This window comes from Vulpes vulpes, chromosome 1 (genome assembly GCF_048418805.1).
Source record: "Vulpes vulpes isolate BD-2025 chromosome 1, VulVul3, whole genome shotgun sequence".
Lineage (NCBI taxonomy): Eukaryota > Metazoa > Chordata > Mammalia > Carnivora > Canidae > Vulpes > Vulpes vulpes.
Window position 1 is genome coordinate 116,303,245 of NC_132780.1, and position 13,614 is coordinate 116,316,858.

Genomic DNA, 13,614 nt, shown 5'->3' on the forward strand with positions numbered 1-13,614 from the left:
TTCTGGAAAACAACACTAGTGTGGAAAGGGATTTCCTAGGCAGTTGATCAATAACCACTACAGAAAAGATGACAGTATTTAGAAAATTATGCTGGAAGGCATAGTACAAAATCTAAATAAGGCCACTTTAGAAAACAGCAGATGAGATCGTTGACTTTTCTTGAAGAATATGTTTTTAAATTTTCATAACTTTGTATGTCTCCAGGTGTCACAATGGATGCTAAGAAAGTAAATGGGAATCACCCTTTCTCCCTGAGACCAACACTTGTTTTCTTTTCTTTTTTGGGATATATGTGCTGCCGAAGCGAGCACATCTTTTCTGGGATAAATTCACTAACAGTCAATAGCTTATCTTTCCAGAACAAAAGCTTAAAAATTTTTCTAAAATTAGGGAAGAAAATGTATACTTTTTTTTTTTCTGCAGGAATATAGCTAACACCCAACATCAGGTCCTTTGGTACTCCCATGGGGACGAAATTGAGACGCTGTTTCCTGTAGTTTTCTTCATCCTTTGCCTTCTTCAGTCTGGGTTACTGAATAATAAGGGGGAGGCTTGTGGTGTTAGGGTGATCTTCTTGGTCACCAAACCCTGGAAATAGCTTTAAAATATCCATGGTCTTGGACACTGAGAGTCAGGAAGAGAGTTTGAAACTTTCCATCTTATTGTTATTTATGTTCTAGAGCCTCACTAATTTCTCTCACAGAAGATGGGGTCTTCCCTGGTGCTGATTATAGAGATATAGTGGATCTTACATTTCTGTCTAGAAAAGAGGCATCAACAAGACTTCACCATGTCTCATTCCAGACTGGATTAACATGATCATAGCAATAAATATCAAACTAAAACCAATCGGCTCCCACTTAACAAAGCATGTTAGAAAACACAAGTATATGAGTATAACTTTATTACAGGAACAATATTGTGTTTGTTTTAATTTAATTTTTAAAAGAGTAAATCAAATACATATACTTCATAAATTTGTTATTCATAACAAATTTATTGTAACACATCTCACGCTTGATTGAAACCCACAAGAGTTTCTTATTACCAACAATAAAAATCACTGGTATAAATCATGCGTTATTCACTCATCCAACAAACATTAATTGAGCACTTACTATGTGTCAAGACAGTGCTAGATACAAGAAACCACAGATGAATAAAACAGCATCTCTCTTCAAGTGTTAACAACTATTGATGTGAGCTATTGGGCTTCTATTGGGTTTCGGGAAACAGGCTACGAATGGGCAATAATACACTGGAGGTAGTAGAAAGCAGAGAAGAAGGTGCTGTGATCTAATTGAAACAAACAAACAAATAATCAATCTGAAAACCTATCTCATTTTGGGTTCCTTCCAAAGAAGAGTCTTCAACAAGAACCTGGGTACTGGTTTTACTTTGAAAGGTGATCTCAGGGCAGCCCCGGTGGCGCAGCAGTTTGGCGCCGCCTGCAGCCTGGGGCGTGATCCTGGAGACTCGGGATCGAGTCCCACATCGGGTTCCCCGCATGGAGCCTGCTTCTCCCTCTGTCTGTGTCTCTGCCTCTCTTTCTCTGTGTCTATGAATAAATAAATAAAATCTTAAAAAAAAAAAAAAGGTGATCTCAGAAGGCAAGCATGAAGAGCACTGAGTGAGTCAGAGCAGAGGACAAGGCAGTGATGAAAATGTCCAGGGGGCCACCAGAGTATCAACTGGAGCACAATTCAACCAGCATCTCTGATACTTATGCACAACGTCTCCAGCGGTATCCGTCTGAAGGAAACAGAGGCTGGAACATGAATTTTCCAGTTCTGTTCCTCCAATGGTTGAGAGGCTCTACGGCCTTAAGCAGCCAACCTTCCCTTTCCCTATCTAATGTAGATTTATTGAGCACCCCCTGGCCATGGAAAAGGTCCTGGGAAAAGCACTCCTGAGGTGGGGGTCTGGGCCAACACAGAATTGCTTCAAGCGGAGCTGAAATCAGAGGTGAGCTGAGGGGCTAAGTGTCAGACACATCTGCTAGAGGAGCCTACAAAGACTTCTGGGGAGTGGGGCGTGATATACTGCAGTCTGATCCGGCAGCCCCTACAGGATGGTCTGGGGAAGGTTATAATGACATCTTTTTACTAATTATATTCCGCATAAAGTGTTTCTGACTCTTGTAAGAAGTCAAACTTTGCGACAGTAAATCCTGACACCGCTCAGGTAAGAAACAGAAAAAATGATTTGCTAATCGGCTTACCTGATTCTCTGGCTACGATGTCAAGATTGGACTCAGCAGTTCTTGTGAAAATCCTGACACTCATTCACCAATTATCCCCTAGAAGTTGATATGTATCGATCTCCCTGTGTTTCAGGGAAGAATTCTTTGAACTGCTCTAAGGAGCTTTTCCAAAAACGATGATACATTTTTGCATCATTTTGTCATGATGGGGCCCTACTGAAAAATTTCCTGACATTTCTGAATTCATGGCAGTAATATCTACGTTGTTGTATTTGGCTTGCATTTTGTTTTGTTTTGTTTTGTATTAAAGCAGAAGAGAAGTGGGTAAAGGTTAAAAACTGCACCTAAATGTATTAAGCTTGAAGGCTTTGAACATAAACGAGAAGGTTTACAGGAAGTTATTCAGACCTTTAAGCTTCTATAAACATTTCATCATTGCTGACAAGATCCACTTTAGGTAACCCTGCGCAAGCAGTTCCTGTGTTGCCGTAAGGGTGAAGGTGAATTTATTTTGCAATTTGCCAAGCAGTGTAGGAATTTTCTGGAGAATTTTGGTTTGGGGGCCTGGAGCATGAGGTTAAACAGTAGATACTTCTGTGGTTGCAAGAGAAGAACTGACAGACCCCCTCGTTCTGCTATTATAATGTATGGAGGAAAGCACTGGACTCCCAATCCCTAGGAAATGTGCCGGTGGTAGTATGAACATATATGAACACAGGCAGCTTCCCTCTGACAAGGAGTGGGCAAGTCTTTAAAATAAAGTTCTGAAAGAGAAAAAAGGAAAAGCTCCAGGGACCATTTAGGCTCCGTCAGTGAGTTCCATCCCGAGACATCACAGCCAGTTGCACAGAAACCAAACGTCAATATTTACAAAGCCCTTTCCATCCCATGTCCTGCTTCCTTTTCCTTTCTTGCCTCTTCTTCTCCCTTTTCCTTCCTCGCCATCCCTTGATCCTCTGCGTCCCTTTCTCCTTTTTCCCAGGAGCCCTCCCTTCCCCAGCCCCGTTCGGCAGGCCACCATTTGTGTTCATCCTGAGAAAGAGGCTTCGGTGATGGAAAGGACAGGGCTTCGGACAAAGCCACCGCCCGAGGCCGGAGCTCCGGGGCTGGGGCTGTGACCCAGCGAAGCCAGAGGAGGGGCTCTGGGCCCTCACAGGCTCTTCACCCCACAGGCCATTAGGCTTCCAAGGCTTGATGGCTGTCTGGAGCCTCGAGATTTCAAAGCTTTCAGGGCCTGACAAGGACTTGCTAATTTCAAACTTTCTAGCCAATTACAATCACAAAGAACTCAGGACAATAATCAGTGAGCAAAAGGAAACTGCTGGGGTGAAGCCGCCCTCGCAGGTTTCGCTCTTGGGGCTCCACACGTCGTGCAGCTGGGACTGGGTTTCAACAAGTAAATAAAAATACATTATGAAATAAAAACATGCACAATGGGTCCCTCTTGCTGTCTTGTTCCCGGTAGTCGGGTCTGGAGGAACCCTGTCCTGCGTGTAGCCCATTAATTTCTGATGGTGTTAATTAAAAACTTTTGATGCTGCCTTTGAATGGAAAATACCTCAAACAGTGTTTCCTTTATTGAAACACCAAGTTCCAAGTCTTGGATTATTAGGTTAAGCTCTGTCACAGCAGTGAGACCAACATAAATGCTTTTCATACCATCTGACTAGTTCTACTACTACTAATTAATAATAATAAATGAAAAGAAAGAAGAGAAACTGTTTAGGTTGAAACTCCCTTATTTCAATCCTTTTTTTCTCCCCCGAACTAAATTGAAAATCCGGGTCCCTGAATGTAGAACATACGATATTTTAAAAATCTTTTTTTCAAATCCTTACAGAACATTCAAATCACCCAATGTTCCAGGACCTGAATTTTTTATATTTTAAAATGGGGAAAGCTGCTTAAAATAAGTGAATCAGCTGCTAAGTGATTTCTCTCTGTCTCTTCCCCTACTCTCTTTCGAGAGGCTGAAAAAAATGCTTAAAATGGTATATGCAATTGATATGTGCTGCTTAAGAAGCTTAATATAATTACTGAGGACTCAGACTTTCTATTTAAAACGGAAATAGGCTGGGGCAAGAGAAACTCTGAGTTGTAAGTATTCATCCCTCGTGAGGTGTGGAAAATGTTTCCAGACGTTTAGTCCACCGAGCGAGGTAAGGGGCGCGAGGCAGTTATGCACACGGCTCTCCCCGCTCCTGGAAACCTAGGGAAACCGAGGAAATCCTGACAGCAACGTAAGGAGCCAGTGTGACAGATGCCGTGCAGGAAGCCAGCAAATAAAAATGCATCCCTGCAATCCAACGCTTTTGTGAAGTGCTAAGCAAACCACCAAAACATCCTGATTGGTTTCTAAGACTCTCCTCCAATTTAATTTTTTAACCATTCCTCCCTCCCGTACAGGCGCCTGGAGCCCGGACGCCCAGTTGGAGACGCCCCACAAATGTCTTCACCGACGCTCTCTTCTCTCTCGGGCTCTCCTGGACTTCACTTTCTCTCCCATTTCTCCTCTCCCAATCTGTTTATTCATGCTGTCTGCAACATCAGCTGAGTCCTGGAGGGACGACAAAACTTTCCTTTTCTACCCTGAAGGTCTTCATCGGTCTTATTCTTGTTTTGATCTACTATCCCTAAAGTGGATGAAGTTCCGCATAAAGGCGAAGCGTTTTGGCAAATCTCCTTTCTTTCCCTCCCTAACCGCAGGCTGCATTGGCCTCACCCTCTTGCAACAGTTTGCAGAACTGCACCCCAACCGCCACCCCTCCACCCGTCCCTGCCTGATGTGACACGATGGTGATCCTTCAACAACATCAACAACATCAACACCGACGAGGGGCAACCCTCCCTGGAAGGCACGCAAGGAGAACAGTCGGAGCAACGGAAAGAACTAGAACGCCCAAAAGGGACGTAGGCCTGAGCAAACCACAGCATGAGTCTATCTGTTCACAAAATTTATGAATTTTCCCAAGTAAATTGACAGGCGATATTGTCTACAAAGGACTAGTAAATGTAAATTAACTAACAGATCTGTAGCAAATGAGTGCATTTAAAGATGATTTCCAGCTGAAATGATTTTTCTTCCGAGAGACCAAGTTTTTGTTAAACTTAATCCTACTCTCTTCCCTCTCCAGCAGCAGAAACATCTGGTCGGTTTTAGATTCCCCTTGGATTTCCAACTTCAAAGGGAATTATAAAGAATAACAAATTCATGTACCGGCACTAAAAAAAAAAATGAGAGCAGCAGGAGAGAATGGTAAAATTGTCCTTATTTGACTGCTAGTGACAGGCGCCACAGGCAGAACCATAAGAAAAGACAAAGGCAAGATCACCGGGTGACAACCAGAGTTTCTAGAAGGGACAGGATCTTTGGCTACATGCAAATATACACAGGGGTCATTGTAATCTATAGGGAGATTTCTCCTTGCTTAAATGAAGAAAACAATGAAAGGAGTTAGAAGGAGAGAGAGAGAGAGAGAGAGAGAGAGAGAGAGAGAAGAGAGAAAGAGAGAGGAAGGAAGGAAGGAAGGAAGGAAGGAAGGAAGGAAGGAAGGAAGGAAGTTAGTTCACATTTACCTGTCACATAAGAAGCGTCACCAAAAGTTTGTTCAAAGAATCTTAGGACTCAGACTCTGGGTTTTGCGTTTGATCTACAGAAAACTCTGAGTTCTGATTCTACCAAGGGCCAGATAAGCCATCTCAGAAGTAACTCAGGCTCCTAAGAATACCTTAGAACCATCATATCCTCCTAAAAGATTAGACCTCTGAGAATCTCTTCCTTGTTCTGGATCTTTATCAAAGGATGGCCAGAAATCAAAGTCCTCCAGGAGTGGACAAACCGGGTTTGAATGAACTATTGATATTTTCAATTGTGCCCAGTTATGCTTGACATCACTTTATACAACTGGATCTATCTTTCTCCTCTGTCATTTACCTAGGAAAACTGAAATATACTTCTTGGAGTACAGGTCTTAATATAATCAAATAGAAAATAAGAACAGTTAGAAGAAGTCCAATTTTGCCATTATAATTAGCTCTTATAAACAGCCTCTCCTCTTTCTTGTTTCATGTACAATGTGTACAGCAATAACAATAAAAATAAACAAGATGTGATTAACCAATCACCTTGTTCATGGACAAAGAGTTAAGGGCTAAAATGTCTTTAAATAATTAATTATAAAAGTCTTTAAACTTAGTGTTCAAAGGTTACAGATCCCCACACCACAAATACATTAGGTTGATTCACAGAGTGGCCATCAAAAACCAGAAAGCAAATTACTTTTGACCAAAAAGTATATATCAACAGCATGTTAATATTTCAGAGTAGGATAGAACAAACAACCAATTCTCTGTGGACCTTAGCATGGTTTGCAGATGGAGCAGTCCTCCAAAGAGAAGACCATCTCCAAAGCATGTTGTCTATATCACAGGCTTTGAGTAATCTCTAACGAAGGAAGAAGTTAAGACTTCTCTTCAGCATTTCCAATGTAAAAAAGAAGGACTGAGCTGGCTGCAAAAGTGTCTTGAATGTCTGGCTTGAATGAGGTTTTCAATCTCCCCTCAACACTCTAGGTAAAGGCAGGATCACCCAAGTGATCTATCTCACTATGAGAATGCCGTAACTCCTATTCTGATGGTAATTGCATATGATGATGTATTACACATCCAAAAAAGTTTACCCAGAATATCTGCCAACTTTTTGAAACATGGATCTGATGATATGAATAAACCATTTTTTTCTTTTGCAACTACCTGTGTCTTCGGTCTAAAATGAAAACCCTGGCTTGATGCAAGCATTTACAAAGGATTCCCTGTCCTGTATAAGCAGAATCATTCAATGATGATTACCCAGGGAGGAGGAAGTAGAGGATATGGACTACTACTTTATTCCAAGAAAAGCTGTTTTATAGCCTGAGGATACATATGGTCACAAATATCAACAATTGAACAGACACCAGACCCAAAGGCCGAGCATAAGGAAACCCCACACACATATACCAAGAAGCAAACACTATCATTAATAATAATAATTATTATTATAGCTATTATCGGGATGAGGCATTGATGGTTCACTTGGGTATAATGTGTAATACATTAGCTAGAAAGAACCAAGGGTAAACTTATTCTTATTTTTAAAGGGCAGTTTTTATTCTGGTTTATATGACATGAGCTACATAATTAACACATATAAGAAAAGAATGCAGGAAAAGGTGAAGACTTATGCCTTTATTTCAGTTATTGAATTGTTAATATCAATCTTAAAAATAATGATGAAAAGGTTAGCTGTTTTAAAATATGGGTGTTTTGGGCTATGGTAAAATATCCTTGCAGCTTTAAAACAGTGGCTCATCCCCACCTATCTTTCCTTGGAATGCCTGGCTCAGTGCAGAGCCATCAGATCCTCTCCTGACTTCTGAGGACATTTTAATGGTGGTAATGCCATACCAGGGTAAAAGAGAAATCGAGAGGACCAGAAGACTGAGGGGGACAAAATGAAATGGAAAGAAAAAAGTTTGTATTGTTTACACCATCCAGTCTGGCAAATTTTACAGATGCTTTCTGTTTGCTTGGGATAGTTTATTGCCGACGTTATTTCTTTTCTTCTTCTTCTTCTTTTTTTTTCTCCACATGCTTTCCTCTACCAACTTTGGTTGAAAATACTTTGTATGTGTCCCTACTGTAAGCCCTCATATTTTTGTAGAGATTTAGTGTGGTGGAGAAGCACTTTTTTTTCTTCCCCAAGGGTTAGGCACATCAATATTCCAGCTACTCACTTTCGAGGCCAATGGAAAATGTGCTCCTAAGATTAAATAGACCTGAGTAACACATAAATCCAGTTTATACTGATGCAGTATGTTACACAGTTACTCACATCCTGAATTTCTGATGAGTGGAATACACCTTTTGGACAACACACTGCTACTGAACCATCACTGACTACAATTCAAAGACAGTGAGGCAGGACTAAATTCTTAACTATAGGTTCTCTACAGAGAGCCTAATTTTGCACAGAGCCCTCCTCATCTGTGGAGTTCTGTATGCAAAGGATCTGGTCTAGCTACAGAAAATTAGGTTCTTTAAATATTCTTAGAGTAAACTAGAGAAATATATGCAAGCACACAGAGAGTGCCCTTTGTTCTACAATACACCGTCTCCTTTGACCCTCACTTCCCTAAACAGTGCTTTTCTTTTTTTAATTATTCAGACTATTAATATATAATTTCTCCCTTTTCAGACTTCATAAGTGCCCCTTTAGGAAGCAACCTTTCCTTTCTGCCAATAAATCTTTAAAAAACGATGCTTTTAAATCCAGTGTTATATTTGGTTTAAGTAGGTTGGCCATGTTTATCCACTATGGGTTGGCTGCAGCCACACCGGACTTCTATAGTAGTCAGAGCACTATGTTTTCCTTTCACCTCAGATACACAATTGCATATAACACAACATATATCCCATATTAAGTCTAACTAAAGCTATGTAGAACTAGCAGCAAATTATCATTCTAAGTTTGGGTCAGTAAAAATATTCCCTCCTACTCCCCAAAAAAGTTCCCCTAAGAAACCTAGCCAAATCTGTGAAATGTCCCTCAAGTCAACCAAATTGCCCTTTGGGTAACACATGTACCTAAGAATATTATGAAACACTCTGACAGGATTTTATGATCAATCGTTACATTTTAGGAAATATAATGGCAGTATACTCAGAAGAAAAATAATCCTCTATACAAGGATTAGAACTCTTTATCTAAATGTTTATAGTGTTAACATGTGAAACAGTCCTTATGGGCCTGAAATATTGATGGACTAAATGCTGTGATGTTTGGGGTTTGCTTCAAAATACTATGGTAGTAGCATGGGAAAATGATAGACCATGAGTTCATCACTGCAAAAGCCCAGGGATGCGTACATGAGAGTTCACTGTAAGTAATGTGTCTACCTTCATCTATTTGGAAGTTTTCATAATAAAAAATTCAAAAATATATACTGATGGAACTTGCATCCCTTTACTCATTATTGATTGATTAATTTATTCTTTATAGGCAAGATATTGTGGGAATGTCAAAAGTGAAACAAAACAAAACAAAACTCCCCCAAATGCTCTTGTTGCACATTTAGATTAAATAAGCTATTCCTTCCTCTTCAGGAATCATATATATTTATGTAAAATGACATTCATAAGAACCATGTAATTACATGTAAAATTCTTAGGTTAAGTTTTGAAAGCAGGACACAAAATTATATACAAAGTATGTTTACGACATGTTTAAAAAAATATATCCTCAGGGGAAAATGAGAGTAAAGAAATACATCAAATAGTTATTAATGATTGGATTTAAATTATAGAAATAATTACTTGTATTTTTCTTCATTTTACTCCTATGTGTTTTTCCAAATTATTTTTAATGAGCATGTATCATTTTAAAATGAAAATAAATTTTTATTCATTAGTGGATAAGATGTGCTCTCCTTTCCCGAGGAGCTTTTCACTAAAACAGAGAAACTGCAAACACACAGCTTTGCCCGGATACTTTAAATCTTCATACCTAGAAGTGAAATACACCCACAGGAAAAGAAACGTCAATACAGATTTTATCTGATCATAGACACATAAAGAGCTTTCTGTGTGTTGGATAGAAACAGGGGAGGAACCGGCTTCTCTGCAAGCCAGAAAGAGTGAAATTCAGCCCATTTTGTGGCGAGATCCTTTTGCGATGAAAGCAATGGGAGCAACAAATTAAAGTTACAAGTAAGCCTGTCCCTTGAGTCCTGATGCTCACACTGATAGGAGTTTCTTTTTTGTCAGTGTAACAGAGAAAGCACGGGAGTGGGAGTGGGGTGGTGGGAGTAGTTACAATCCTTAAGGCTTGGGGCCTTCATTGGTGAGATGGATATGGTCAAAGAGACAGAGGTGGATGCGAGACACAACTAGAAACAAAAATACAGCGACAACTATGGATTATGTGCAATGGATGTGGAAAGTCCCCGTTAGAAAAGTATCTTTATCACCCCAAGGGGTTATTTTCCTCATTTTATGCACATTCATATAAAGTGAAGTCAAGAGTGTAACTTTTAAAGGTTTGGATGAATATGATGTTCATGACTAAAATAGGCCTGGCTGGAGCCAGGCGTAACATCATCAGATGCCAGGCAAGTCACCCCCTCCGGTCCTCCTCCCTCTCCAGTATTTCAATGCCGGCCAACCTCTAGCAAACTCAGCTCTTTTAGACTCTTTCTGACTCAATGATGCTCTACGAATATACCCGTAGTCCTGACCTGCACTCTCCTCCCAGCCACCGAAATCTCAAGAATTCTAGAAGGCCACAATACCAACCTTTCTGAAACTTCAATTTCCCCTAAAAGACACGTAGACCTCAAAGCTTTCAAAGCTAGGCTCACTCGCAGCTCTGGGTTGGTCCTCTTAGCTTGAAAAAGAGGTGGCTATCTATATTCATGCTCCTAAAGGACATTTTCCCCTTCCATTTGTGGGTACACAAGAGCAATCCCGTCTGATTTCAAGATTGATTCAAATGAAGCAAATGCATTTCAAAATTTTAGCATATCATAGAATAATAAGTAGTTCCAAGCATCACAAAATGTGTTTGGAAGGTTCTGTGTTTGTTTGTTTAATGCCAAAGCATCCGATGTTCCACATGGGCAACATCAGTTTCCAACTTCACCACATCATCCTCTCTGTCCATTCAGGCACCTCCTTTGGAAATATATATCTCCGCAGAGTCTGCCAACCAAGTCCTTTGAATACTTCCACCTCTGCATGGCAAAATCATCATGAAATGTTTGTTGAAATCTGTGATCATAGGTTCTCTGGATCATGTTTCTAATGATTCTAAATGATGGTATTCCAAGCGAACAAATTGGATATAAAATATGTACCATTCACCAACGTCAAAATACGTTCTATTCAAATTTAATACTTGAGGTGGTGAACACACCACAGCCTTTAGGTTGAATTCTTTCAGAGACTGGGAGAAACACACTCGACTTCTTGGCACCTCGATATCTAGGCTGCCATTTAGGGATAATGAAAGTTACTTACCGGACAGCAAAGTTGTGAGGAATATCCAGTTAGTGATGGTGAAACATTCTGAAATGAAAAGAATATCGTAAATGCTGGGCATTTGACAAATGCATGTCAACACAGTGATCATGGAAAATAACTCATTTGCTTGTCACCTTGGGACACTGACTCAGTGATAGCATATGGAGAGTAAAGGAGCCTTCTTTTGGGGAAGGAACATTCTAGTGTGCCCTGGGAAAGTGGCTTGTACAGCTGTCTGCATGTTCAGCTTTAAGGGCTCGAACCAGTTGCAACCAGTTGTGAATGACTTGCTGCCCATTTCTGCAATTCACTGTAACTTGTATTGGGAAAGTTATGTTTTATGGTTAATTATCCATGGTCTGTTTGAAAAAATAAATCAAACCATTGTGAACCACCAGGATTTGCAGCTCCATTTGAACTTTACTGTACTTTTGATTAAACATTTTGTAAATAAAAACAAACTGGTTTCTTCTTGTTTTTAGTTGTTTGTTACTTGTGTTCTGGGTATAAATATTGTGGCAATGGTGGGAGAACAAGTTATGGATTATTTACCCCTGGTTTCATGAGTTGTGAGTTACTGGCCTTATTCTCCTTCATGAGTATAAATAAATGTATAGTATTATATTCCAAGTCCTCTAAGACAAATGGAACGAGTGAACTGAAACCTTTTAAAACCAAAACCTTTTATGCTAAGTCACAGAGCAACAAAACAAACCCCAAATTAACATTTAAAAAGCTTCTACTGTGGAGCAACAAAATCCCCCAATATTATATAATCTGCATTTTAAAAACTGCTTGCCTAACGAGCAGCAGTCTATCAATAATTCCACACACTTGTCTTTTCACTGTTTTTATAATTCAGAAGCCCTAGATGGTTTACCAGAGATTACCTCCCACCCCCAATATAACCACCAGGATGCAGCCTTCAAAATAACCAGCATAACTAACTGAAGTCAAAACTGATTTAGAAAGATCTGGAATTATTGTGACTAAAAGTAATGAAACTCTATGTAAAGGAAGAACTTTACATAAATTTGTCTAGAGTCACCATCCTAACATTTATATAAATAAAAGAAGTTTGAAATGCAATTGTCCAGGGAAAATGAGAAAAGCCAGGATTCAAAGGACCCTGTGGCAGCCCAGTGCGAGAGGAATGTGTTTGAGACCTAGAATCCTAAGTTCCTAACACATTTGCATATGAAACTTAATGAGGACCACCACAGTAGCTTGCAAAAATTATGTTTTTTAAATGATCCACTGTTCTATGCAGCACTGATCACTGAAAGGGGCCTCTAGGAAAAATAAAATTGCCTTCTGCGATCTGCAACTTTTATAAAGACAGAGACAGGATAATAAGGGCTTTCTTCTAGGATGGGGTGATCTGTCCACTGCTGCGACTTGAAGAGCACTGCATCCGATTTCATCTCTCCCCTTTATTCCTCTCACGGCTTACTGCTCACCTGTGTAAGCACTGTGAGGGAATGGCCCTAGAAGGTCCCTCACCAGCTCACAAAAACGTGGTAAAATATTTATGAAGGGGCTACTATATGCCAGGCACAACTAGAGCAATCCTCCTTGGAAAGGTAAGTCAGTGGCTAAAGTTCTCCTTGTAACATTTAAAAATATCTATTACTACTGCCAACAGGGAGGAGAAGCTAGGTTGAAAGTGTTATGAAGGACTTCTGAAAAATTAGAAACTGTTTCAAACTCTCCCTAGGTTCTTGTATGCTCTGAGAAGAGAAAGTTTCGGCTACCGGCCCTTCTAAGCCTGGATCCCATCACCAAAGAAAAGCTAGAAGCAGCCTATATGTTTCCAGGGCCCTGGCTGCAACTGAAAATGAGGGCTGACCAGAATCAGCTGGCAGTCGTTGGACACTGAAAGGTCACTTCTGCCCTAAGTATGGTTCAGAGAATATAAAAACCCACCGAAAATGGAAGCTATTTTGAGAAACAGGCAGGAAAAAAAGATATTTTACTTAAAGACATTTTCCTTTTTTTTTTTTTTTTATAATACACTCCTCTATTTTTGACAACCAAGAAAACACTCATCTGTAGAGTTCTAAGTTTTCTTTTAAATTCAGGCAACCCATTTAAAAATCACGATACACAAAATGACTCCTTGTATAAGGAACTACACACCAAAAATAAGTGCTTGGTGGCAGATGAATGATCATGTTCAAATTGTATTATAAAGTATGGAATTCTACACGATGCAGGTATATACATACAGAATTTCAGCCATGATACCTGGAGAGAGACACTAGGAAAATATATACACAGGAATATGATTTCCTGGTGAAAGACTTGAGTTAATACTCAACTTCAAATGATCAACTTCCATTATTTTTCCACA

General features: G+C 39.8%; 1 protein-coding gene across 48 annotated transcripts in view; it reads right to left on the reverse strand.

Moving 5' to 3' along the window:
* ZBTB20 (zinc finger and BTB domain containing 20) overlaps positions 1-13,614 on the reverse strand; it is a 753,858-nt gene that overhangs the window by 336,637 nt on the left and 403,607 nt on the right. For all 48 annotated transcript variants that reach the window (XM_072723877.1, XM_072723729.1, XM_072723898.1 and 45 more), the window contains one exon: positions 11,259-11,306. The gene's annotated coding sequence lies outside the window, so the exon portion shown is untranslated. The remainder of the gene's footprint in view (positions 1-11,258; positions 11,307-13,614) is intronic.